A 27,308-nucleotide genomic window follows, 5' to 3' on the forward strand; every position below is an offset into this window, starting at 1 on the left:
GTAGTACATTTTGACGACTGGCATCATGTTTTTTTGCTGCATGTTGTTGTTACTATAGTGGTAGTGATAGCAGTGTGGTTTTTTTTTTCCTAAACGCATATTTGTCCAGAGTTTTGAGCGGTTTATTAACCGGTACGTTGAGCTGAGTTGGGAAACAAATTGCGGTGAAATTTTAATAAAAATTATACCGGTAGTTTTAATTGAAATTCTCTCGACCAGCTGCGAGTTTCTTTAGAAGGCGTAATCATCCGGCTATGGGCTTGCATTTCTCATTCGACGTTTAACTGTAGACTAGTATATCTACGAGTACGTAGGTATTCCGCGTGTATTTTCGTACTCGTAAGATCAATATAAAGTAATTCCGTCGAATCGCTGGTGGAGTCGGTTGAAAAAGCGTTCAACCAACGTATAATTCGTTCGCGAAAAGGTTAAAGATGAGGGAACGACGACGAGACCGAGTGTATATTTGTTGATTTTACCATTTGCCATTGTCACACACATCAAAGAAAACGTGATTTTAATTCTATCGCAATTATCTGGTACTCTTCGCCATCCCCCTCCACCCTACCCCCATTCTCCTGTATCGCGACGTAGAAACAAAACGAAACGAGACGACGACGCTCGTAGTAGTCGTATTCACGGCGAAACACGTAGGCAATTCTATTAACGTGATTATATTCGGTTGGCGCCGCGACGTATACACGGCGTTGCGATTAGGCAACCGTAACGATTCCTCGAATTAGGTATGCAATTGTTTTGACGTTTAATGATTTTCGGCGATTCGACGACACACATTGCGGATAATTTTATTAACGCTGCGGCGCGGCGCGGCATGCTGCAGTCGCAAATGCCGCCGCCGACTTCCTATTATAATGGTTCTTGAAAACGGAACTCAGTCATTTTAACGTCCCCTTGGCCCCCCTGGTACATTATTTAATACGCGACGCGACCGAAGCGACCTAACACGCGTTTATTAAAAGGCACCCGTGTTAATGAGCTCGAATCAGATTAAGCGCCTTTTACACGCGCGCCTATGCCCACACCGCACGTCAGCCAATTGTTTATCCTGCGTTATTGTTCACCAACGGCGGCAGCGAGAGAGTCTGTATTTCTATTCCAAAACCTCGTAATTAGCTAAAGCGCACAAATCGCTTCTTTCACGCGCACCGCTGTTGAGAAAAATATCTCTACTTCGCCAACCTTGCGGCGTAAGAGTTCAAATAATATATTACCGAGCATTCGTAACCTTTAACAAAGAAACCTCGAGCCGCGACTTAAGCCACGAGCGCGCACACGAGCTGCAGATTCTAACCAACGGAGCATAATTCGATGAAGACGGAATTTATAAGAGTGAGTTTTTTGAAACAATAATCGTGGAATAGAAAAGCACTAATTTAATTTTTTTCATTATGTTTCTTCTTTTCAAAAAAAAATCAAGGATTGAGAATTACCTCAGAAAATGAAATTGTCAAGTAAAACAACTCAGCAGTAGGGTAATTCATTTCAACAAAACAAAAAATGATTTAAAAAATGAACACATTTAGTGGGGGGGCCTGCATAAGGATCTATTGCACCCTCCCCCCCCGTCGATGCACAGAGGTAACTTTTTTTTTTTGAAGGGGACATCCTGAGGAACATTTCTAGCCCTTGTCCTAACAAAAGTGACCCTACATAGGCCATTTCGACTGCCAGGACAGCCGAAACCGCAGATTTTGCGTTCCAACATACGAGTAGGATTTGCCCAAAAGTTTTTAAACCGTATGAAAAATTGATCGAAAGAGCAGGCAAAAATTCCTCACTTGTTAAAATTTCAAGTGCTAAAGTGCCTTTTTCGATTTTTGGTGAATTTTTGTAAATAAAATTCAGGCCAAAAATGAGGGAAAAAATCAAAATTTTACCAAATTGACCAAGAATGGTGAAATTTGGGATATACTCTATTTTCGACCTGCCAAATCGATTGGAAACTGTTTCAGGAAAAAATGGGTGAACCCAGACATAATTGCGACCAAAGGTTTTTTTGCGAATATTGTCTCAAAGCCCCCTCAAAATCAGTTTTTTGTTAAAAACTTCTGAAATGTCAACTTTTGAGTAGAATGAGCACTGATCATTTAATCTCCTCTCAAATACTTATCAAATGAACTATCAACCAATTCCCTAGTCCCAAGGGGGTGGCGCTACGATCCCTCAAAGTATAATGTGATTTTATTAATTTTATGACTTGGGACTTTGAACCCGTTCTAATCAATCAAATAATGTCAAGCATGGGAAATGGGATTCTTTTGGGACCTAGAGTTGACCCCTAGAGTGGGGAGGGTTAAATTTGAAAATTATAGAAAGGTCATTTTTTGGAGGCGCATAATATGGTCCCAAATGAATGAAAATGGTCCAAAATCATCTCGTTGATCAGCACCCCCATTTTGACCAACATATCCAAATTTCAGCTTCCTAGGTCATCCCCACCCCATTTAAGGCGGAATTAAGGTTGAAAACCCCTAATTTTACTTCCATTTTTTGGTTTCTTCCTCCTTAAAATAAGTGGGGATGATCTAGAAAGCTGAAATTCGGATATGTTGATCACAATGGGGTACTGGCCAATGATATGATTTCGGACCATTTTCATCCGTATGAGACCATATTATGCCCCTCCAAAAAATGACCTTTCTGTAATTTTCAAATTTCACCCTACCTAATCTAGGGGTCAACTCTAGGTCCCAAAAGAATCCCATTCTCCAAGTTTGATTTTTGAAACTTGAAATTCCCACAAACTTTCATCAAATGGAATTATAAACCCGAAATTCGTTCTCTACCAAGCCGACTGCAGGTGGCTTTCAAGTCGTTTTGGAGCCTCCAGTAGATTTCTGAAACTTGAAATTTTCACAACATTTTATCAAATGGAGATGGAAAGCCAAAATTTACTCTGCACTCCAATTTTAACACACCTGCATTTTCGAAAACATCATTGTTTTTAGAGCCACCTCACAAGGGAATCTCTTGGTCACTCAGTCACCAATTTCGCTAATTAGTCTGATTTTCATTTTAACGAATGAAAAATCAGGTTTATTGATCTATCACAATACCTGGATTGGAGATGAGACCATTTACAAAACATGTTTCAGTTCGGAGATTTCCGTTTTTTCAACTCTTCTCCAACTTTGCCCAGCTGCGAATAAGCGGATTTGGCACCCTTTTCAACGGGTTTCGGTTTTAGGTCACCATTGAAGCATTCTCAAATTGACTTAAGACGCTTAAATTTGGCATGTACAATGTACTTTGCAAGATTGAATTTTTTCATCTTCCACCCCCGAAAGTTGTCCCCTCGGATGAGAAGTAATTTCATATTTTTTATTTCATTTTTACCCCATCTGAAAAAGTGACATTCCCTTCCTCCCTCAGACTGAATAAAAATTTTAAAAACGACAAAAATCCAATTTATTTCAAAATTTTTCATTTCTACGTTGAAATTTTTTCGTACAATCCTGTTTCCCAGAAAAAACTCTTCTTGACTATCTAGTATATATGTGACGCGGCCAGCGATACCATACCATATGTCGGAAAACTTTTTTTTGAGATAATCGCGTTTTCATGGAAAAAGTCAGAAAATATCAAAAAAAAATTTTTTGTCGATTCATATACTATGAAGCCTATACTTTGGAATGGGTGTACCCACCGATCTCAAACACGTCGTTTTAGTGGTGAAAAACCGGTTTTACAAAAGTTCTTTTCATAAAAAAATGTCAAAAAAAAAAAAATATTATGATGTAAAACCATTAAAAGATGAAGAAAATCAAAAAAAAAAAAAAAATTTTAAAAATGTTACAAAAATAACCCAAACTTTCAAACACGTTTTTCTCAGAATTTTGGTTTTTGAATTTCAAAAAATACGCAACTTTGAAATTTTGAAAATTTGTCAGATTTTAATATTTTGAAAATCTGTTTGCACCATTGAAAAGAGGAAGAAAAACACTACCAGAAACCACAATAAAACGAAAAAAATTTTTGCCGACATATGGTATGGTATCGCTGGCCGCGTCACATATGGAGCCTCCGAAAATTGAAAAAAAAAGTACGCAAAATAGAATCAATCAAAATCAGAGAGAATTTGTTGAAAATTTCTCATTTCTGTGACAGAATTCTTCCAAGCTAGCACACCACACAGACGCATCAACGACCTTTAGAGGACGAACAGGCAACCTTGGGACGCCAGGCAGGCACGCAGACAACCTCGTAGAGACCAGACAGACGGGTCAACGACCTCAAGAGGCAAGACAGGCAGACATACGACCTGAAGAAGACATATTGACGGATTAATGACTTTAAGGGGCCAGACATGCAGACAGACGACCTGGGGCTCGGGGCGATACAGGTAGGTCATTGACCTTGAGAGGCCAGACTCACGGTTCAATGACCTTAAGAGCGTGGCTATGAGATAGACGACCTTGGGAGGCTATACACACGGATCAATGATCTTTGGGAGGCCAGACAGGAAGATAGACGACTTTGAAAAACCAGACAGACGGGTTGGTGACCTTTAGAGAACGAGTGGACAGACAGACAGACAGACAGACAGACAGATGACCTTGGAAAGCCAAAAGGACAGACAAGTCCATAGACTAAAAACTTACTGAATCGCAAGGTTGGAAAATTCCAAAAAAACGCAAGACTGACTATTTTGTGGCAGCTCAAATTTTAGTTGAATGAAAATTATTACACTGTCATTTTGTTATTCAATCTTACATTTTTTTTTCAAATAAAATCAAATTTCCTCCCCTTTTTTTTCTTAAAAAAAAAAAATTGGAAAAATTAAAATCAGAAATCTCTATTAATGATATTTCTGAGCAAAAATATCTTCTAAATACCATTATAATTTTTTGAAACGTACTTACAGATTCAAACTCAAGGTGGTCAGAATAGGGGTAAAGAAAAGTCATAGGGAGGGAGGTGTTTGCTCGACTATTTTGAGAAATTGACCTTCATTTAGATATTACGAGTACAATATTCTTTTATTTTAATCAACAGGCACATCTTTTCCCTACTCCTTTTCTTTCTAAATATGAACTAAATTCGTACACGTGTTAATAAAGTTGTCTAACTAGTTTTCCGTAAATATGTAAAAATAGGATAAATCAAAGTTGAATGAATTTGAACATTTTCTATTATGATAAATTAAAACCCGTCGCCCTTTTTCGAGTCAAAAAGACTGTAACAAGAAATAAACCCATCACAATTCATGTGATAAGTGCTATAGAAATTTAGCACTTCCAAAGTTGAAAAAAAAAATCACGCAGCGGTTCCAAAAACACTATTCCGTATACTCAATATTTCTATTCTTCCATCGCAAATGACTTCTGTTCAAATTTTGTAATGAAATCTTCACCTTGAAAATTTTTCAAAACACAGTAAAAAAAAAAAAAGGTTCCCAAATTTATCACAGCTCGTATAAAATTCGCTCACGTTGTTTCAATAGTTTATAATAATTTAATAATTTAACAAAACACGTCACCAACATTCCCACAGATTATCATCGAGTGTTATTTTCTCCCTCCATGAGCCAGATACTCGTATTATTAATGAAGACAACCGACAAAATACATTTTTTAACACGTACGTCTTTTTCGTCGTAATTCTCAAAATATTATTAGAATTGAATTTTCATCATGGAAACTGTCTGGTTCAATATTTTTTTCACCAGTAAACGTTTTCTAACCATTAATAACCAACCAAGCTCAGGATTTACTCGCAACGAATGGGTAAATTTCTTAATTTATCGTTTATTTATGAATTTTTTTCCTCCTCCGACTCGTTTTTTTTTTTCAATTCACTAACGCGAGTAATTTTTTTCTAAAAGGTGGAGTTATTTGCCAAAATAATTTTTTACCTACGTTTGCATTGAATGAGAAATTCAATTTTATTAGGTATGAAAAAAATTCGCATCAAGTTAAAGTTGGATGAAAAATCGTGATAATTTTTTTAAAAAAATTTCCAGTCGATCGGAGACAATGGGTCTGGGTATTTATTTTTCCAAGCTCCCATCTTAAATATGAGAAGAAAAAGTTTTTGAATAATTGTTGGTAAGTTGGTATAAATCACACGGAAATTTTAAAATAACATTTTGTTTCATCGATAATTTTGATGAAAACAGAGTTGTTGATGATTTGAGTAAGAAAGAAGTTTCATCGGGCAGGTAAATCTGTAATAAAATGATAATATTCGTGGTTATTTTTTCAATACAACTTTCACTTCACAAAACGAAAGTTTTCCTGTAAAAAAAAAAAACAAAAAAAACAAAAAACTCATAGACCTAAGTTTAAATCCACGTTCGAAGAATTACAAACCAATAAACTTTTACGATTATTTTAAAATTTTATTGATCTACCTAGTTGAATTAATTTTTAAACGTATAGATAAAACCTGCTCCTTTATGTTCATATTATAATGTAGCAAAGGGAAAAAATCCATCTAATTTTCCCTCACTCGAGAATTGACTTGGTACTTAAGTTACCAAACTAATAATTTCCAAAGTCGATTGTTTCAAGGCGTAAGAACGATACAAATGTAAAGTACCTCCGTAGTCATTCTTTGATGTTGAAGGGAGATTTTCCCTAATACCTACCCTACGAAATATAATCAATGAAACTTGGGCTAAAATAGCACTTCGATATTAAAAAGATAGGATATCGATATTCCAGTGTATCGAAGAATAAATAAACATTACACGTTTGAATATTTTATTGCACAATTGAAATTTTTTCAAGACTAGACAACTCTCATCATTCAGAATTCAGAAAATTTAATCATAAATTATTCATACATCTTCGCGAATTAAAATTACGCTATCTCGTAAAATATACCCACCTGTAATTTCAAACTCGTGTAAATTTTTCACCCAAAAAAGAAACATTTCTGTTGTTTACACAAGAGAGGAAAAACTCTTACACGTTACAAGTTACAAATAAGCTTTATGTTAACGGACTTTTCCAGCTACCAGCGATTTATTCCAATTGAATCGAACTTCACGCAACCGAATAATCGAAAAGATTTCGAAATTCGCACGTTTAAACTTTCATTACTTCTAGTCATTTATTATACGAAACGTTTCAATTGCTATTTCTACATTTAGACCTACCAAGCGTGTAGCTTTTACTCAGCCTTGTATTTTCACTATAGTGGAATAAAATCTAGCGAATGTGTGTACCAAAAGAAAGTATATCGAACTTGTATACCTATACTTATACAAGTCAACGACACACGCGAAGGTGTTTTTTTTCATCATTATTTGATGGGTTTTGTTATTAAATTGATACGTGTCTTTTGCTGTGCGTCGAAGACATCATCGTATTTGTTGCGGGAACCCGATGTTGGCATTTTTTTTTCTCAGGTTACCCATAAGTCTAGGTATACTTTCTGCTGACACGTTATCATCATCTCGTTTATTCAACATACAAATAGGTTTTTGTAATTTTTTTATTTCAACGTTTAACGCAAGAATAACTTTATACCATATACGAGGTGACAAGTTTTGATAAATAAATATAAAAACCAACCTATCAACACGGGTTACTTAATTTAGAATATTTTCCAAATGGCGAACAAATCTTTGAACGTGTTGAGTACCTAGCATAACGTTTAGAAAAATACCACGAGAAATATTTCCATTGAAGTGATTTCAGTATATTTTTTTCCTTTTGTAATTCTTGGAGTCATTAAGTCGCATATTTGAACTGCTTTTGGAAAAAAAGGAATTTCAACGATGCTTACAATCTTATTCGAATGATGCTGTTTGATAATGAAATACTTCATAATGTGAATTAATGCTGAGAAAGTGAGCATTTTTTTCCCACTTGAAATCTGAACTGAAAATGTTCTGTTTTTAAAAAAAATACGAATCGAGTTCAATTAATGAAAATAATACTTGTCTCGAATTCCAGCAGTGTAATTTTTTCTTTGAAATTTAACTCGAGTGGAGATGTATTTGTTACTACATTATGAGTTGTTTCGTAAAAAAGTGCAAAGCTTTAAAAAAATTGGAAAGTAGATATTCTTGATGTGCATACCTGAGTACAACTGATATATTAGAATTTAAATTAAGGAAATAAAATGGGGGAAGTGACAAACAAGTGCGAATCATCAACTTTTAACTTCTTCCACCCTCCTCCTGTGTACCTTAATTTGCTCTTAAAAAGAACTGTCACCAAACACCATAATAAATTCTCCGAATAAAATAAAATATAATTAATTTCGTTGCGTTGAATGCACCTGAAAAAAAGTTTATAAGTAGTGTAAGATGATCAGCAATTAACTAATTAATTGATGGAATTTTCTTTTTGTTTCAGGTGAGTTCCTTTGTATTGTACTTCGAATGAGTGTCGAAAATTGGTGAGTCATTATTTTGTTTAAATCAATAGGTGAGTAAATTTACCAAAATTGGAACTGCGATTGATCCGCAATGTGCTTCCTGTCCAGTGACCATCTATGACACTCACATCTGGTACAAAAAATTTTGAATCTGACAATGGGGAATCGAAAGAGGCCAAAATATGCCATCAGCCGAAATTTCAAGCGCTAAAATTCATTTTTCGAATTTTGGTGAATTTTAAAAAAATTTAAATTTAAGTCAAAATTAGAAAAAAAAATCAAAATTTCAAAAAATTGACCTAGAAAGCAGAAGCCAAAATATGCCATCAGCCGAAATTTCAAGCGCTAAAATACATTTTTCGAGTTTTGGTGAATTTAAAAAAAAAATCAAATTTAAGCCAAAATTTCAGAAAACTGACCTATAAAACAGAAACTTTGTATACCTAGGTATACTCTATTCGACCTCTCGGAGTCCATTGATGATGGTTCAAACCGTTTTGAAGTCTCTAGCAGACTTTCGGATTCTCCAGTTTTCAAAAAACGCTGTCAATACGATGAAAATGAAATTCAAAACTCAAATTTACCATCTTTGCGAACCTTTTGATCGATTTGGGCACCTATTATCAAAATCTTTTCGTGTCGATTCAAATCCAAAATTTTCTCCAACGATTATTTATGAAAAAAAAAAAAATGAAAAAATCATCGTTTTTGAACGCGTGAACGAAAAAAGCTGAAAATACGTTTGTACCATATTTTCGACCTACCAAGTCGATCAAGATTCTTCAGTTTTCATAAAACGCTGTAAATAGGGTGAAAAAGAACTACTCGAAACCATCACTAATCGACTTGGTTAACTTGGTAGGTCGAAAACAGGGGACAAACCACATTTCTGCATCTTTTTTCGCATACACACGTTCGCAAACGATGATTTTTTCATTTTTTTTTCAAAAATATTTTTAAAAAACTTGGACGAGAAACGGTTTTTATCGGCCGATAAAACTGAAGAAAAAAATCATACAGTTTTCAACTTCTTCTCTCTCCTCACAAATTACTGTACAATGTTACTGTCAGTGACAAAAAAAAAAACTGAAATAGAACTCAAAAGTTCACCATCACGTAAGACTTGAGATGTTGAATTTCATTTTTAGAATTTTGGCAAATTTTTGAGAAATTTTGCGTTCTACTTCCCATAACTCAAAAATGCCACCTAAAAATTCGATTCATATGCAATTTTTGATCTCCTAGATGGAGCCTTCAGCAGATTTTTAGATCTTCCATTTTTGGAAAAATTGATACAAAAAAGGCTCAAAACGAATTCAGCATCTTTCCAACACAGAACAATTATTAAAATCTGCAATAGGCACAAAACTGTTCGAAATTCATCAAAATTTGATTTTTTCGTAAAAGTTGGGCCAACTTTTCATTAAAAAAAAAAAATCAAAAATGAAATTGTTTTTATTCCTCTATTGAGATGTTGTCTGTTGTTCAAAGGGGGGGAGAGGGGGTGAATAAATTGTTGAAGTATTTTTAAAAAATTGGAGAATCGTCGTACAGTTTTTTTTTCAATTTTCAAAAATCACCAAAAATCCAAAAAATAAACTTTTGAACTTGAAAGTTTGGTTAATGGAAATTTTAAGACAAGTTCCTTCGATCTAGCTTAATTTTGTTCAAATCTAAGAATATTATGTACATATGTACTTTAAAGGAATCTCCTGTGAAATGATGACTGAAAGGTCATCACCCTCCATGATCCTCAAGTTGTCAAGTTGCTTGATTTTATGATTTTATTTTTTGCATTTATTTTATTGATCGCGAATAGAGTCGCCTCGAAGGAGTGACCAGAGTACAAAAAAACCTGAAGGTACCTAGACCTACCATTTAAAGTTTCTAATGTCTCACAATTTTCAATCCAGTCCCTCTCATACGGTATAAAAATCCAGAAATTGTAAAATACATACATATACAATTTAACTTCGCTCAATTTTTACCTCATTTCATTGCAATAGGCATAAACCATTCTTGAAACATTTTTTTCCAAAACGTTGTTAAAATTGTGACAGTCAATTCTACCCCTACTCATACACGACAAATTACCTACAGTACCTTCTCAAAAAGAAAACTACGAAAAAAATAAAAGATTTAAAAACGTATTAAAACGAAGTACATAAAGATGATCTTACCTTTAATTCTACGGCCTGTTACGACGAAACTTCATGTCCCATCCAATACTCTGAAACAATTTTACGCATCATTGATCATTCGCATCATAACATCGTTAAAATACGCGACTTACTTAGCAATAGAGAACCTACTCGACAATTCCTTTATCGATCCAAAAATATACGACAATTATACCAGTTACCAAACATATCTACTTGCACCTATTATATCCCTAATTCGGTGCCAACTAAAATACACAAGAGGTCTTTGAAAATTAGTCACGCATCGTTATGTCGGTTTATAGGTACCCGTTAAAATTAAAATTCAATTAGAAAAGTTTTATTCAATTGAAGGATTTCAATGCAACTTTTTACAGTAATTTCGAGAGATTATAGTGACATTTTTATGCAGTTCATAAATTTATAGGTAACTGTATGTACATACAATAAAGAAACACGATAGCTAAGTTACCTAATCTTATAAACAACCCATCGCCGGAAAATATAACCAAAGATTAAAGAGTGAATTTTACATCCTGCGGTTTATGTTCGTAAAAAAAGAGAAAAAAATAGCTCGAAAAACGTGAACGGATTTAAAGATCCTCCATCTTGGCAGTTTCACGTACAAACAGACAAATTTGAAATTTTATAATCTAGTTGATGAAAAGTTGCGATTTTAGGTAACGTAAAATAAGGGAAAATTATACAAAACGCATAATACTTAGACCATCACATTTCGGTAATACCTACGAGGAGTTTTATGGTACAAGTTTTTTGCATCTCTCTGAGATGAGGCGACACCACGAGCTCGAACACAATTTAAGTAAATTGGCGTTCTCTTTTCGTTACTTTACGACCGGTATGGTATATTATACAGTTAGATTTGTTTCGTATTTCAGCTCTAGCACCTATACGTGGCGTTATTTTAATTAGAAATTTGATTAAAAGCCACCAACTAATGAGAATATTTTACCGACGCGTGTAATACTAGACGATTACAACGGTATCTTTGTAAACTCGTACGTAGAGGTAAAGTATACCTAGTTAGATAGGTAGGCTATACTTTAGTACATTGTATATATTGGCTGTGTATACCTAGGACGAAATTTTCAAATAAACCGAGACACCTACGTCATTTAGCACATATTACAAATAGATTCCTATACTACACGTATAACGAATCATCGTGATGGAAACACACCTTGTACTACATAATCATCTCACACCGGACGACCGACTATACAAAAATTCGCCAACGATGCTTGCCTAATATCTGTATACCTCATACTCATCTTTTTAATCTATCGGCTTAATTTCACCTTATAATTTCAACAACTGCCAAAAATAGATTAAAAGCTTTAATAAACGAGAATAAAATTAAGCTCGACGAGTATAGGTATGGCGTTGATTTAATTAATAGGCATTATGGATTAGGTTCAACGTACCTACCATCATTATGCTTCCTACACGATACACATGTATATTCTCATGTTTGAACACTAAAGCAAGAAAAATCCCTTTTGGGAGCGGATATTTTCGACATTTTGTACCTTTCGTTGGGTTGTAAGTTTACCAAATCATTAATTCTACCTATGTTTCGACCCGGTACTAATTTGAGGAAGAATTTTTCCAAGGTTCAAAAACACAACACAGAGTATTGTATCATTGCATGGCATTTAGGCCTTTTTATAATATCTATAAGTATATCTACAGGTGTACGGATTTCAAACAATTTTAAAAAACGGTCAATTGAACGCAGTTGGGCTTTTTTTTTCTTTTTAAAAAAAGGCTAGAAAATTTGTTTATCTGTTAGGATGATTTTATTGAGAGGGAGATTTAGTTGAAGGCAGATCGAAAAAATAAAAGAATATTGAAACTCAGCAACTTCACTTTTTTTTTGTTGAGGTTTTATCGAAATTTGGGATTTCTTATAGTACCCCTTCCCTTTTCACCACAGATGTTCAGAAATCATTTACAAAAAATGGTCAGTTGAAAAGAGTAATAACTTATTTTTGCTACGCTTTTGGACTTGACTGCAGTGGAATATTATTGGCCTCTTGTATCATTCAGTCATATTTACGGCAAACTGGTTAGGCAATTTTATTACCATCTATAAAATGAACTCCTAATTACCTACGTGAATGCTTTAAAGGCAATTGCAAATTGCATACTTACTATTAGTTGAACAAGAGGGTAAATTTACAAGAGTATCTATAATAATTTCAAATCAGAGTTGGGAACGATTCGAATCATGATTCGATTCTAATCACGTTCATGATTCGAATCAAAAATGTTGTTACTTGATTCATGTTTCGAATCATTATTTGTCCCAAATTGTCTTCATTACACATTGCTATTTGATTATTGCAACATTTCAATCGAATTTTGAGATATTTGATCAACTGTGATCTGTCACGAGAAAACCAACCTAGTGTCCAAAACGAAAATTTTACAGAGGGCATTTGAAGTTTTGAGTCTATGTATCAGGTGATCTAAAATTTGTATGTCCATGAAACTTGCACCACTTTTGGCCTCCATGAGCGCCAACATAACCAGATATTTTTTTTCAGAATCATCAGATTCAAGGTTGCCAAGTCCAATAACCAAAATTTCCCAAAATCAATTTTTTTCAATTTTTTGAATTTTTTGCCAAAAATGTTGCAAAAACTACCAGAGTATGAAATTATTAATGAAGAACAAGTTATTATTATTAAATTTATCACGTTTCTTAACAAATTTGTTCAAGGTGAAAAGAGTTGATTTTTCCAACTCAAGCCTTACTCAAATTTCAAAATATGGCACAAATCCTACAAATGTGGGCTGATTGTTGCAAAAATTTGCATTTCAACTCCCCAGAACATACCTTTCAAAAAATCAAAAAAATTTTTTTTTCCAATTTTTACTGTAGTTGCTCTATTTTTTTGACCTCAGATTTAGAGTCAAGAGAATCGTTCGCGAACGTTTCAACCCCCACAGTCGGATTCAGCATCCTAAGTACTACTAATATCCACCATAAAAAAGATATCGATTTTTTGGACACTAAGTTGGTTTTCTCGTGACAGATCACAACTTTGAATGATACTAAAATTTCAAGCGATTGTTACCGAATTGACCTCAATTTTTGGCAATTGTCAATCATTTTCATGCCAACTTCACAGTTTTTATGACACTTAATGTAATTTTTGCCAAATTCTATTCCATTTCAATGATATTTCATCTAAGTATGTTCTTGGTAATGCAATATTAAACTCAATGCAAATTTTTATGAAATTTTACTCAAATTTTTGAGATACGACTACAAGTACATATTTGATTGATTTCTGGTCATTTTCAACAGAAGAACAACTTTGACAAGTTTAAATACTAATTTAAGCAACTTTTGCTGATTTCGTTGAAATTTCATTTTTTTAAAAATGATTTTTAGCAATTTTGATGGCAATTTTACAGCTTTTCTGATAATTAGATACTAAGATACTTCATGTTAATTTTGAAAAATGTTTGTTCAATTTAAGAAATATTTGATCAATTTTTCGTAATTTTCCACATTTTGTTTGATAGATATTTTGTGCATATTTTCGGGATATTTTACTCAAATTTCAAGTTATTTAATCTAATTTCAGTAACTTTCAACAATTTTCATCCCATTTTAAACAAATTTTTAAGCAATATTGACAAAGTTTATTCATTGTGCTGAATTTTTTTTTATCAATTTTTGATAATTTTCGATTCTGAGACAATTCTGAGAAATTTTCGTGAAATTTTGAGAATTTTTTAATAATCTTTAATAATTTAGGCAACTTTTTTGAGATTTTCTTCACATTTGGAGGCACAAATGTACTTTCTTCATTAGGTTTCGGTAGTTTTTAGATTTTTTTATGTCATTTCAATAAGGTTTAACGATGTTATTTTAAGCGATTGTTGCAAAGTTTTACTCAATTTCATGTTAGTAACTTTTGAAACATTCGTGAAACTGGGAAAGTATCTTCGAAAGCAGTGATGCCAATTTTTTGACCATTATATTGCCAATTTCAAAAAATTGAGAAAAATATGCAAAGACTTATAAAATTTTCTCGATTTTTTAAAGTTGACAACAATGACTAGAAAATTGGCACCATTGCGTTCCAAAATATATTCTCAGTTCTAGGAATGATATCTTTTAATATTTTGGCGCAAGTAATGCGAAATATTTGCGAAGAAAAAGTTTTCAAAACAAAAATTTATCAAAAAATATAGAAGCGATTTTCATATGTATTTTCAACCGTTCAGTAAGAACCCTAAGTGGTCTTGGATTTTGACAGCAATAGTATAGATGGACGCAGAATATCAAATGCTTTCATTCAGAATTGGGTAATTTTCCCTAAAACAGGTTGAGTAGCGGTTAGATTGAATACTCTCTCTTTGAGGATCCAGACCTCCCTTTCACGGAACACCTTTGCGAAGCTAGAACTTTTTCTGAGTCACGTTCAACTCAAAATGAAGGTCTCCGCTGAATTTGGTCAAAATCCGAAGACTTTTGATGAATTTGAAATATACACGTTATAAACAGAATACATTTGAGATACACTGAGACAAAAGGCTTATAGCCGAAGTACCTATACCTATCCTATACAGATATGTCCTTTTGCTCATGTTTACGAACGAGTACCTAACCACTTTTGGAGATTTGGTTTCAAGAGAGAAAAGGCCTCAAATGTAAACCGAAAAATTACCCCCGCATTGAAATTTCGCTTTATCATTTTTTTCGCGAATTAAAATTTTTTAATTTAAAATAATCAAATTGTATACGCCTGTTTTGTTATTTCAAAGGAAAAAACGTCCCAGTACGCAAATTCTTTTCGTACAACGTTGGGGCTAGATTTTAAACAGCGTGAAAAAGTCCAACCTCGTGCCACAAAAAATTAATTAAAAAGTTTTTTTCTTTAATATGAAACGAGTGCTGGATAAATATAGTCTCAAACGATCTATATAAATGTGTTCCGTACAAACCTACCTATAAGTATATATTTTTGTTAGATTCAATAAAATGCAACAATTACCTACGCACATTTCTGATCGAAAAAAATGATTTTTTGAAAAAAAAAATTGTTAGAGTGGTTTTACAAAGTACAAAAATAAAATAAAATGAGTACCTATTCTGTATCTACATCTTCCGGTACCAAAAACAAATCCACACCCTACATCCCGAAAATATCTACGTACACAGAATGATAGATTGTAACGTTCTCATTCATTTGATGTAAAACGCGATTTTCGTTCAACATTTTTACACTTGGCATACTCTTTCATCCCAATTCGATTATATATTCGAAACGTCTGTCGAGTATTCAGAAAGGATAATATTGTTTAAAGCTTTATCACCCGCTGGAAGCTCACTGAATAAACATCATCGCCAATTATCCTCTTTACAACGTTTAGAAGATTTTATTCGACGGTACAGCTATACAGCTAGATCACGTGGTGAGTTGAAATTAAGTAAAACTGAACAGAAAGAGATGTAATACTGCGCAAAGAACAATGGTAAAAAGTTGGATCGTTCCGCAATTATATATTTCATATTCCATTTCGGATTGAAATAATATCTGACTGAAATTACCAAAGTTTTCTATTTAAAATTTTATAACTTTTATGTTGCCGCAAGTTGTAATTAAGCCTAACCATTGTTCGCTTATTTTATTGTAATAAAACTTTTATCAGAGTTCTTTGTACCATTTTTACGAGCATATAGTCGCTAGATTAGAACCATATGACTCTATTTTCTATACTCTTATTAAACCAAGAATTATATCTTGGTGTTTGGTTTTTTCCCTGTTGTGGTTAAAGGTGTTGGAAGAAAAAAAATATATTTGAAAAAAATGAATCGAAATTAACCAAGTTTTCAGGTTTTGGTTCTAGAATAACATCTTTTTATTGCTTTTTAACTTGCAGTTTATCGTATTTTGTAAAGCTGATGTTTTTTTTCTGTAACCGAATCATATTTTTCTTAGATTATAAAAGCTAGGCAAAGTGTTGGTAGCTAATACGCTGTAAAAACTTTCGAACCGTTGAAGTTAGAAATGAAGTAATATTTTTTTTCTAATAAAAAGTCAACTATTTTATATGAAACTTATGCATTAAGATGGATCGTGAAAAAAAATTGTCATAGAATTTTTACCAAATTCAGTGGAAACCTTTGTTTTTAGTTGAAAGTCACTGAGAAAAATTTTCAGGTCCGGAGGTGCTCTTGGAAGAGAGATTACTTATGGTCTTCAAAAAGAAAGCAATTTTGAAAAAAACCTTGCGCAAGATCAACCGACTTTTCCCTAACAGACCAATTATACCAAAAATTACTGGTAATTTACCGAAATTAACAAGTAATTTTGAAAAAATTATTATACCTAAAATTATCGATCATTTATCAAAAACTACCAGAAATTTACCAAAAACTACCGGTAATTTACCAAAAACCACCTTTAATTTACCAAAAACTACCAGTAATTTATTGTTAAAAAATTATCACAAGTTACCAGTAATTTACCTAAAATTACCAGTAAGTACCTAATTCACCAAAAATAACTAATAATTTATCAAATTAATTATTTTATTTACCAAAAATTACTAGTAATTTACCAAAAAAGTTGAGTACCAAAAACTACCAGTAATTTATTTTTAAAAAATTATTAAGAGTAAGTAATGGTAATTTACCAAAAATTATACGTTTTTCTACCAAAAATTATCAGTTATTCATCAAAAATATGTAACTAATAATTTTATTTATCACCTTGCAACATGTGTCAAGTTGTAACATCTGCCCCTACCCATTTTTTTTCTAGGAAATTTTTGTTCCAATAATGAACAACCTTGATGAGCTTCTGGTATGACTACATTGCACAAATTGCTTGTTTTCATCTGTAGTTTAAAATACAAATGCTAAAAATAGGTATATAATATTTTTACCAATCCGTCTAATACTGTCGGTTAACATACGGCGTTACCATTCGCTTATTTTCAACTACACCTAATTTGTAATTTACCCCGTAAATGTTGACGGCGCAATTGATGAGGTATCGAAGTCTACACGTAGGTACCTATGTATATACACCTGCACTACCTGTACCTATATTTGTACATATTTGAGTGCAAAGAACTGAAACGCGTGAGTTGGTCGTCGAAAAATGTCAATTTACATGAAACTGTTTTACTTGACGTGGTCGGTACTCTTAAGTTGCCAGGTAAATTATGTTACCTTACTTACCTACACCTACCTCCTGAAGTGTGTATGCTATTAGGCTGATCGAGAAATAAGAAGGAAAGCTTGTAAGTTGGAAACCAAATTATTTTTTGAAAAAAGACACCTTCGTAAGTACGAGTAGAACCAACTTGAATTATATAGTGCATTCAGGCTTGTGGAACTTCTCTTAACAGACTATGTATTGAGCATAGGTATTTGTTTATCACAATATTTCTCATCGGAAGGTTATTAAAACCGCTCAAAAAATATTTAGGAAAAAAATAAATAGGACGTAATTGAAAATCCATCTAAATTATTTTATCATTGCCAAATTATCAACATTCAATTCATAAAAATTCAGAATAAAACAAAAAAACTTCCTAAAATTGGTCATAAATTGAGCCACTTTTAAACATAAGTAACCATTAAAATCATTGTAGATAAATCATCGACTTCAAATAATATTTTGGTAAAAGGCAAAAACTGTATAAGAAAATGATAGAAAACAATAGGTAATGAAAAACGATGAAAAAAAAGCATCAGTATCAATTAAACTTCACTCAAATGGAATAAAATGCTGACAAAATGTACCCATGGGTAGAGAAAATTTCATGAAACGTGTTCAAAATGACTGAAAACTTATGAAAAAAAATAATAATATCTATGTACCCTACATTTTTTAATCATGTAAATCAACAAAAAAAATAATGGAATTTCCAAGTAGGTAGGTACAATATATATAAACATTAAAAATACTGTATATCGCCCAAAAATGATAAAACTCTAGTGAATCTAAACAAAAATTGCATGAAAAAATGATTGGGATGTAGGAAATATGTACTATGTTAAAATAAAAACGTCAAAATAAACATTAAAACCAATGAAAATTGGCTAAAGTTGTAGAAATTTTTGCAAAATGTTGAAAAAATTTCATAAAAATCCATAAAACTACCTACTTCAAAATAACTGTTTGATACCTACCTACATTTTCCCAAAAATTGTCATTTTACTATTTACAGTGTTTGATAGAAACGATAGGTTATGAAAACCGACAGTGGGACCTATAATCATTCTTATCATGTTAATCATAGGCACTTCCTTCGCCAAATGAGAACCCAGTGCAATCTAACTCTTTGAAAGAAAAAGCAGATGCCACAGGAGACGAATCCAATCCAGATGGAGTACTTAGTTGGCTCGGTAACTTATTAAATAAAACCTACAGAGCTGTTACAGGATTAATACCTGGCTTTTCCTCCCGCCAACCGAAGGAATTAGTAGAACCTTGTTGTTGCTGCCCTAAAAAAGAACTTAAAACTGCATCCTCCAACTCCGCATTACAAACCAGAAGTTTTGGTGAAAGCTTATTTAACGGATTTGGTTGTGTGGTTTATGGTACTTATTTTTGTAGTAAGAAGTTATGTGAATTTTCCAAAAAGACTACTTTGGCATTTATCGATTTAGCAAGGATGAAATGTGGAAGATGCTACAATAAAATAAATAATTCCTGTTCCAAATCCAAATCCAATCCTAATCCTAGTTCCGATTCCGATTCATAATATCTATATCTATATTTTTTGGTTTATGTATTTATGATGAATAAAATTATTTAATTCTAATGAATTAGCCAAAAAAATTGAAAATTAAAATACATATTAACCCTCAAAGCGCGAGGGATCTCATTTTCGACATCACACGTTGGTTAGAACGGTGACGTCAAAAGTTACATAAATTTACGTACATTCAGTAGAATAAACAATGCATGTACTTTGATTGATGTCAGAAATGATATCATGTTGCATAATCCTCTGAACCAGTTTGAACCAAACTAAACGATACATCATCGAAAAAAATTGAGTGGAAAGAGAAAGACAGAGGAAAGACCCTTCTGAAAGTAAAGTTTTAAACCTCGAACATAATGTTTTCTGCATTATCTAATTTCAAATTTATATAAGAAACCTATTTCGTACCAAAAAAAAATGCAGAGAATTTCTCATAAAAGTTTGGAAATCCAAAAGATAAAGTAGAGCTGTTGGCTTTCAAAATTAATGTGGCTGATACAGCAGGCTTTCGGCTATAGCTTTCAGCTGGGATAAAATTCCGCTGTTTTAGCTTTCCGCTTTTGGCTCACAGCTTCAGCTCAGCCATTTAAGACTCATTTTTTTCAATGATAAAATTGAAAAAATTTAGTAGGATATTTTCTATAGGTATTTTTAATAAAAAAAACTGTTTTTCAAGAAGCATAAAAATGATACCTTTTTTGCGACATTCTACTTTTTTACTTCAAAAGTTTAATGATATTTTTCTTAGAAATTTCAATTTTGAAAAAAAACTAGACAGCTGCGCACAGCTGCGCCAAGCGCAGCTGTAACAGTGTGCGTAGCTTCTTTAGTTTGGAAAGCGCAACGCAATTTTGGAAAAGAAGCATAACAAAATTTCAAAAAAAGGCGCAACTTCGAAAAAAGCACAATGCGATTTAGAACAAAATCACAACGCAAATTTCAAAAATAGAACAAGATTCCGAAAAAAATCAAAATACGATTTTGAAAAAAAAAAGCATAACGCAACTTTAAAAAAAAACTATTGGAATTTTGAAAGCAGAACACAATCATGATTTTTAAAAAAATCACAATACGATTATGAAAAAAAAGCACATCACGATTTTCAAAAAAAGCACAATGCAACTTTGAAAAAAAGCGATTGGGATTTTGAAAGCAGAACGCAATCATGATTTTAAAAAAAACGCACAACGTGATTTGGAGAAAAAAAGCACAATACGATTTTCAAAAAAAGCACAAAGCAACTTTGGAAAAAAGCAATTGGGATTTTGAAAGCAGAACGCAATGATGATTTAAAAAAAAGCACAACGCGATTTTGGAAAAAAAGCACAACGCGATTTTGAAAAAAGGCACAACGCGAATTTTAGTTTAAAAAAAGCACAACGCGATTTCGAAAAAAAAGCACAACACAATTTTGAAAAAAAAGCACAACGCAATTTTGAAAAAAAGCACAGTGCAAACTTTGAAAAAAGATCAACACGAATTCTCAAAAAAGCACAAGGCCAACTTTGAAAAAAAGCACAACACGACTTCGGAAAAAACAGCACAACACAAATGTTGAAAAAAAAACAGAACGCGAACTTCAAAAAAAAAGCACAACGCGATTTTGAACGCGATTTTGAAAAAAAAGCACCACGCAATTTTGGAAAAAAAGCACAACACAATTTCGGAAAAAAGCACAACGCGATTTTGAAAAAAAGCACAACGCGATTTCAAAAAAAAGCACAATGCGATTTTGAAAAAAAAAGCACAACACAATTTCGGAAAAAAAGCACAACGTGAACCTCCAAAAAAAAGCACAATGAGGACTTCGAAAAAAAGCTCAACGTGAATTCTGAAAAAAGCACAAGGCCAACTTTTAAAAAAAAGCACAATGCGGATTTTGGAAAAAAAGCACAACCCTATTTCAGAAAAAAAGCACAATGCAAACGTCGAAAAAAAAGCACAACACAAACTTCAAAAAAAAAAAGCACAATGACATTTTGAACGAGACTTTGAAAAAAAACACCACACAATTTCGGAAAAAAAAGTACAATACAATTTCAGAAAAAAAGCACAATGTGAACGTTGAAAAAAAACAACTTGAACGTTGGAAAAAAACAATGAGATTTCAAAAAAAAAAAACGCGATTTTCATTTTAAAAAGCACAACGCGAACTTTGAAAAAAAAGCACAAAGCAAATTTTGGAAAAAAAGCACAGCGCGATTTTGAAAAAAAAACGCACAATGCGATTTTGAAAAAAAAAGCACAACGCGAACTTTGAAATCAAAAAACGCGAATTTTAAAAAAAAGCACAACGCGATTTCGAAAAAAAGCACCACGCAATTTCAGAAAAAGAAACACAAGCACAACGCGAACTTTGAAATCAAAAAACGCGAATTTTAAAAAAAAGCACAACGCGATTTCGAAAAAAAGCACCACGCAATTTCAGAAAAAGAAACACAACGCGATTTTTAAAAAAAAGCATGACATGAACTTCAAAAAAAAGAACACAACGCGAATTTTAGGAAAAAAAGCACAACGCGAATTTTAGGAAAAAAACACAACGCGATTTTTAAAAAAAAAAAAACCAACACAATTTTGGAAAAAAAGCATGTGATTTTAAAAAAAAGCGCAACGTGAACTTTGAAAAAAAAGCACAACGCCAACTTCAAAAAAAAAGGCACAACAAAATTTTGAAAAAAAGCACCACACCATTTTGGAAAAAAAACATAACGCGATTTTGAAAAAAAAGCACAAGATTTTTTTTAAAAAAAGCACAATGTGATTTTAAAAAAAAAGCACAACGCGAACTTCAAAAAAAAAGAACACAACGCGAATTTTAGGAAAAAAAGCACAACGCAAATTTTAGAAAAAAAGCACAACACGATTTTTTTTTTTAAAAAGCACAACGGGAATTTCGGAAAAAAAGCACAGTTGTGATTTTTTTTAAAAAAGCCCAACGCAAACTTTGAAAAAAAAGCACAACGTGAACTTAAAAAAAAAGGCACAACAAAATTTTGAAAAAAAAGCACCACACCATTTTGGAAAAAAAGCATAACGCGATTTTGAAAAAAAGCACGAGATTTTAAAAAAAAAGCACAACGCGATTTTGAAAAAGAAGCACAACGCAAATTTTGGAAAAAAAGCACAACGTGATTTTTAAAAAAAAGCGCAACGCGATTTTGAAAAAAAAGCACAACGCAAATTTTGGAAAAAAAGCACAACGTGATTTTTAAAAAAAAGCGCAACGCGAACTTTGAAAAAAAAGCACAACGCGAACTTCAAAAATCAAGGCACAACAAAATTTTGAAAAAAAGCACCACACCATTTTGGAAAAAAAGCATAACGCGATTTTGAAAAAAAAACACGAGATTTAAAAAAAAAAAGCACAACGCGATTTTGAAAAAAAAGCACAACGTGAACTTCAAAAAGAATCACAACGCAATTTCGAAAAAAAGCACCACACAATTTTGAAAAAAAGCACAACGCGATTTTGAAAAAAAAGCACAACGCAAACTTTGAAATAAAAAAAAACGTGAATTTTAGAAAAAAAGCACAACGCGTTTTCGAAAAAAAGCACAACGCGATTTTAAAAAAGAAGCACAACGTGATTTTAAAAAAGAAGCGCAACGTGAACTTTGAAAAAAAAGCACAACGTGATTTTTAAAAAAAACAACTCTATTTTGAAAAAAAAGCGCAACGCGATTTTAAAAAAGAAGCGCAACGCGAAATTTGAAAAAAAAGCACAACGAGATTTTCAAAAAAAACTCTATTTTGAACAAAAAGCACAACGCGATTTCAAAAAAAAGCACAACACGATTTTGAAAGAAAAAGCACAACGCGATTCCGAATACACTATGCTATGCTATTCTGAAAGCTCCGGAGCACAACGCGATATATCAGGAAAGCATAAGCACTGCAGTACTGAGAGAGTGAGAGAACCTCTTGGGAGCACAGCAAAATCACAAATGACTGGAGGTTTTGATTCTGAAAGGGTAACCACCTGCTTTCAGCATCTACGTGTGTAAATGAAACACCTGCAGGTGTTTCACAAATGACTGGTGGGTTTTGATTCCGAAAGGGTAACCACCTGCTTTCGGCGTCTAGTCTAAAATTGAACAATGGGAAAGATAACACTGTAGATAAGAATATTTTAGGACCCCTGCAGTGTTTCATTTTAAAACCGATGTCGGCTTCCCTTTTGATACCTTTCTCATTGTTCAATTTTGAAAATTTAAAGTTTAGCTCCACATGGAGCCGCAACATGCTCTTCAAAATTAAATTTTTACCACCCGTTGTGTTCCCTCAATTCAATAAAAACCGGCAGATAAGCGAACACAAAGGGAAATGCCATATCAAAAAGGGAAGCCGACAAAAGCGAAGCCGACTTTAAATTTTCAAAATTGAACAATGAGAAAGGTATCAAAAGCGGCGCCAACAGTCAGTTAAATTTCCAAATTTATGTAACACAGCATGGGGTTGTAAGAACATTTCCCATTGTTTAATTTCCGAAAAATCATCCCTGTGGAGTTACATAAATTTAGAAATTTAACTGACTGTCGGCGCCGCTTTTGATACCTTTCTCATTGTTCAATTTTGAAAATTTAAAGTCGGCTTCGCTTTTGTCGGCTTCCCTTTTGATATGGCCCTTTTCCCTTTTTTATTCTTTTTTTGGTACAAATTTTCGTAATTAATTGCAATTACTCAAGAAGCTAATTGAGTAATTGCAATTATAATTACGACATTCCCTCCCTCAAGTTATGCCTCACCTACCTACAAAAGATTCAAAAAAATCGGCCCATTCCTCTAAGAGAACATTCGAGCCAAAGAATTTTTCAACTTTCGGAACGAAACCAATAGTGTGCTACGCACACTAAAAAGAAAACAAGCTTCAACAAAGCGAGGGCAAAAGCTTTTGAAAATTTGTGTCTTGAGAAGTAAGTACCAACATAGGTATATAAAAAAAACAAGTTTTTTGTTTTATCACAGGCCCTTCTTTTGCCGAACCCTCCAGAAAGTCCGGACCGGGGACAAACAGCCCCCTTGGAGCATATTCAAATTCAAAAGGGAAATATAATATAATCGAACAACAAAAAAGGTGGTTTGAACGACAGTCAAATTCTGGAGAAATCAAAAAATTGCGCTGGATGATCCAGAATGGCTGGAAATGGTGAAATTTGGATTTGGGGAATTAATATCAGTTTTGGGTCATTCTAGGTATATCAACTCAACCAACGTTTTTTAGTCATATCTTTCAATTTCGCTCAGATTTTTTTTACAATATACCTATACCCATCCAGTAAGTAAGAACCCCGAAATTTGGTGCATGTGATATATCGAATTCTATGTTTTTGGTGACGTTGAACACAAATATGACGTCAGATTTTTGATAGGACCCCATCCATGGCCCCCAGCACCTTCCCAAAGGTAGTAAAAGTTCAAAAAAGTGTTTTGTTCGTGCGAGACATGGAATAGCATGTTTTTGGTGACGCTGAACACGAATATGACGTCAGATTTTTGATTGGACTCGTCCACGACCTCCCAGCACCTCCCGAAAGGGGGTAACCCCCCAAAAAAAGGATTACATTCGTATGACACATGGAATAGTATGTTTTCGATATCGCTGAACACGAATATAGCCATAGTTTTTTTAATCTACCTCACCCATGGCCCCCAGAACCTCTCCCAATGGGTAAAAGTCCAAAAAAATTGTTGGGGGCCATGGATGGGGTCCAATCGAAAATCTGACATCATATTCGTGTTCAGGTTCACCAAAAACATACTATTCCATGTGTCGTTGCACGAACAAAACGCTTTTTTGAACTTTTACTCCCTTTGGGGAGGTGCGGGGGGCATGGATGGGGCCCTATCAAAAATCTGATGTCATATTTTGTGTTCAGCGTCACCAAAAACATAGAATTCGATATATCACATGCCCCATATTTTCTTTCGAAAGTTTCGCCCAAAATTGGGGGTGGGGGTGCTCCCCCTCCATTAACAGATCCCATCTCGAAACTTGAATATTTCGAAAAAGCATCAAAAGGTACATCTATGGGAATTTTTTCAAAATTTTAAATGGTAGCTCCCATTTACAGCGCCATTTTGAAATTTGAACTTTCAATTTTTGAAAATTTCAAAATGCTTAAAAAGTTCTAAATGCAATGCCCTTTTGAACTGTGAAATCAGTTTTGATCAAGGTATCATAGTTTTGGAGTGAAGTTGAGTACCTCGAGACAATGTGAAAATAATGGAAGCCCCCCCACCCGCTCCCTGGGCCCCTGGGGGGGGGGCTGGGACCAAACTAATTGCGGGGTTCTTACTTTACTGAATGGGTATATGTTGTAAACAAAATTGAGCGAAGTCGAAAGACATGACCTTCAAAATCGCCTTTTTTTGGTTGAGTTGACATGGAATGACCCTTTCAGGGCTTAGTTTGATCATTTTTACTGATCAAGTACGTACTTTTTTTTAAAAAAGCATAAATCACCAAAAACAGTCAATTTTGAATTTTCAAACGTTCGCGAAAAACCGAAAAATGAAGTTGAGCAGCTGAAAATTTGGTTTTCGGGGTTTTAGACCATGCTCTTTCCAAAAATCGCGACTTCGTTCAAATCGGAGGGTGACACTTCAAAAGGTTCGGTTCCCTTGTCAGCTGCATTCAAATTTTCAGTTGAATCACTTTATTCCAGGACACCCTGTATGTTATATTCAAAATTGTAAAGGAATGAATGTAAGAATGTACCTAGCCGACATTATCTTCATTTGAAATTTAATAACCTTCATCAATAATTTATTCGTTGAACGATTTAATGATTTCGGTCTAAATTTTCACACGATGCTGCTGATTAATTCATTAGCCTTTATCAACAAGCGAGTGCAGGTCGTCTGAAAGAGTTGTAAACTACGATAAAACGACGCTGGTGAGAGTTCGCCTCTCCTCTCCTGGGTTTTTTCTCTCTTTTTTTTGGGAGAGTTAAACAAAATCTTGTACGCATCGCACCAAGTATCGCCCAATTTGGCTCGACGCCATCGACGAATAGTTTTCGTTAAATGTGTTTTTCTGCATTCGTTCATTTTTACAGCATCAAATGGGCAGTTAGCTTTGGTATTTTATTACTCGGTGGCGCGTACTCGTACTCCGTAGGCAAATACGATGGCGAAAAAAAATCACCGAACCGATCTTATATCATTTGGAAAATGACTAGCGTTTTCTCTAAATTCTATACCTCTTTTTTCACGGAAATATAAATAATTTTGGAAATTTTTAATTGCGGAAACCATCGCTATAGCTGGCGTTCTTTGTTCTCCTGCTAATGTTAAATTTTATCGCAAACGCCGCTCGAAAAAGTTGTAATTTTATTAGTAATTGGCGAAATAACGACTCTATACGAGGTTCGGATGACGCGCGGCGTGCTTTTTACGGGATTTTCTGCGCGTTATGACGCCACCTCTCCACCCCCGCCGGTCTGCGAATACTACAGAGCGGGATAATTGTTAACACTACGTTATTTTTTCCACATCCCTCCCTACGTGGCTAGAAATACTCACCCTTTGGCCTTCTGTCTTCGAAATCCTGCTTTGCCTCGTATAGATGAGATGTTGCAGTCGGAATATGGCGGAATCGAGTTGTCGTATGGGTACGAAATTTATACATCCAACTTGTTATGTACAAATTAAGCTGCCCCGAATCGTAAATAACCTGCTTTAATTCATCGTTCGTTGGCTTTTGCACCGTTTTTCTTGCTTTTTTTTTACTCATTCTTTTACCAAAAGGTTTCTGTTCAACTTTCTGCGGTTCGAGGCCAAATCAAGTAGCTCGTATATTTCCACCGACGACGAGTCGATCGCTATAGGTAATCGAACGTTAGAAATATTTCTATCTCGGATTCGAATAAATGAACGTAAAAACGATTATAAGTATACGACTGATTTTATTCTTTTTTAATGTAACGAACGTGAGAATTGTTTTAAAGGTTATTAATTCAGCTGCGTTTTTCCTACGCTCCGTTAATCTTCTTCAATTCGTCGTAAGTATAAGTATATAAAAAACTC

At 33.7% G+C, this 27,308-nt stretch overlaps 2 protein-coding genes across 3 annotated transcripts in view; one reads left to right on the top strand and one right to left on the bottom strand.

The window, feature by feature from the left end:
- LOC135845463 (alkaline phosphatase, tissue-nonspecific isozyme-like) overlaps window positions 1–27,308 on the top strand; it is a 199,436-nt gene that overhangs the window by 64,133 nt on the left and 107,995 nt on the right. The window lies entirely within an intron of this gene.
- Window positions 1–27,308, bottom strand: part of LOC135845460 (uncharacterized) — a 219,824-nt gene that overhangs the window by 32,158 nt on the left and 160,358 nt on the right. Inside the window, exon 2 of one of the 2 annotated variants that reach the window (XM_065364025.1) lies at window positions 10,533–10,582. The exons of the other annotated variant lie outside the window; for it this stretch is intronic. The gene's annotated coding sequence lies outside the window, so the exon portion shown is untranslated. The remainder of the gene's footprint in view (window positions 1–10,532; window positions 10,583–27,308) is intronic. 2 annotated transcript variants of the gene reach the window in all.

The sequence above is a fragment of the Planococcus citri genome, chromosome 4, assembly GCF_950023065.1.
Source record: "Planococcus citri chromosome 4, ihPlaCitr1.1, whole genome shotgun sequence".
In the NCBI taxonomy this organism is placed as follows: domain Eukaryota; kingdom Metazoa; phylum Arthropoda; class Insecta; order Hemiptera; family Pseudococcidae; genus Planococcus; species Planococcus citri.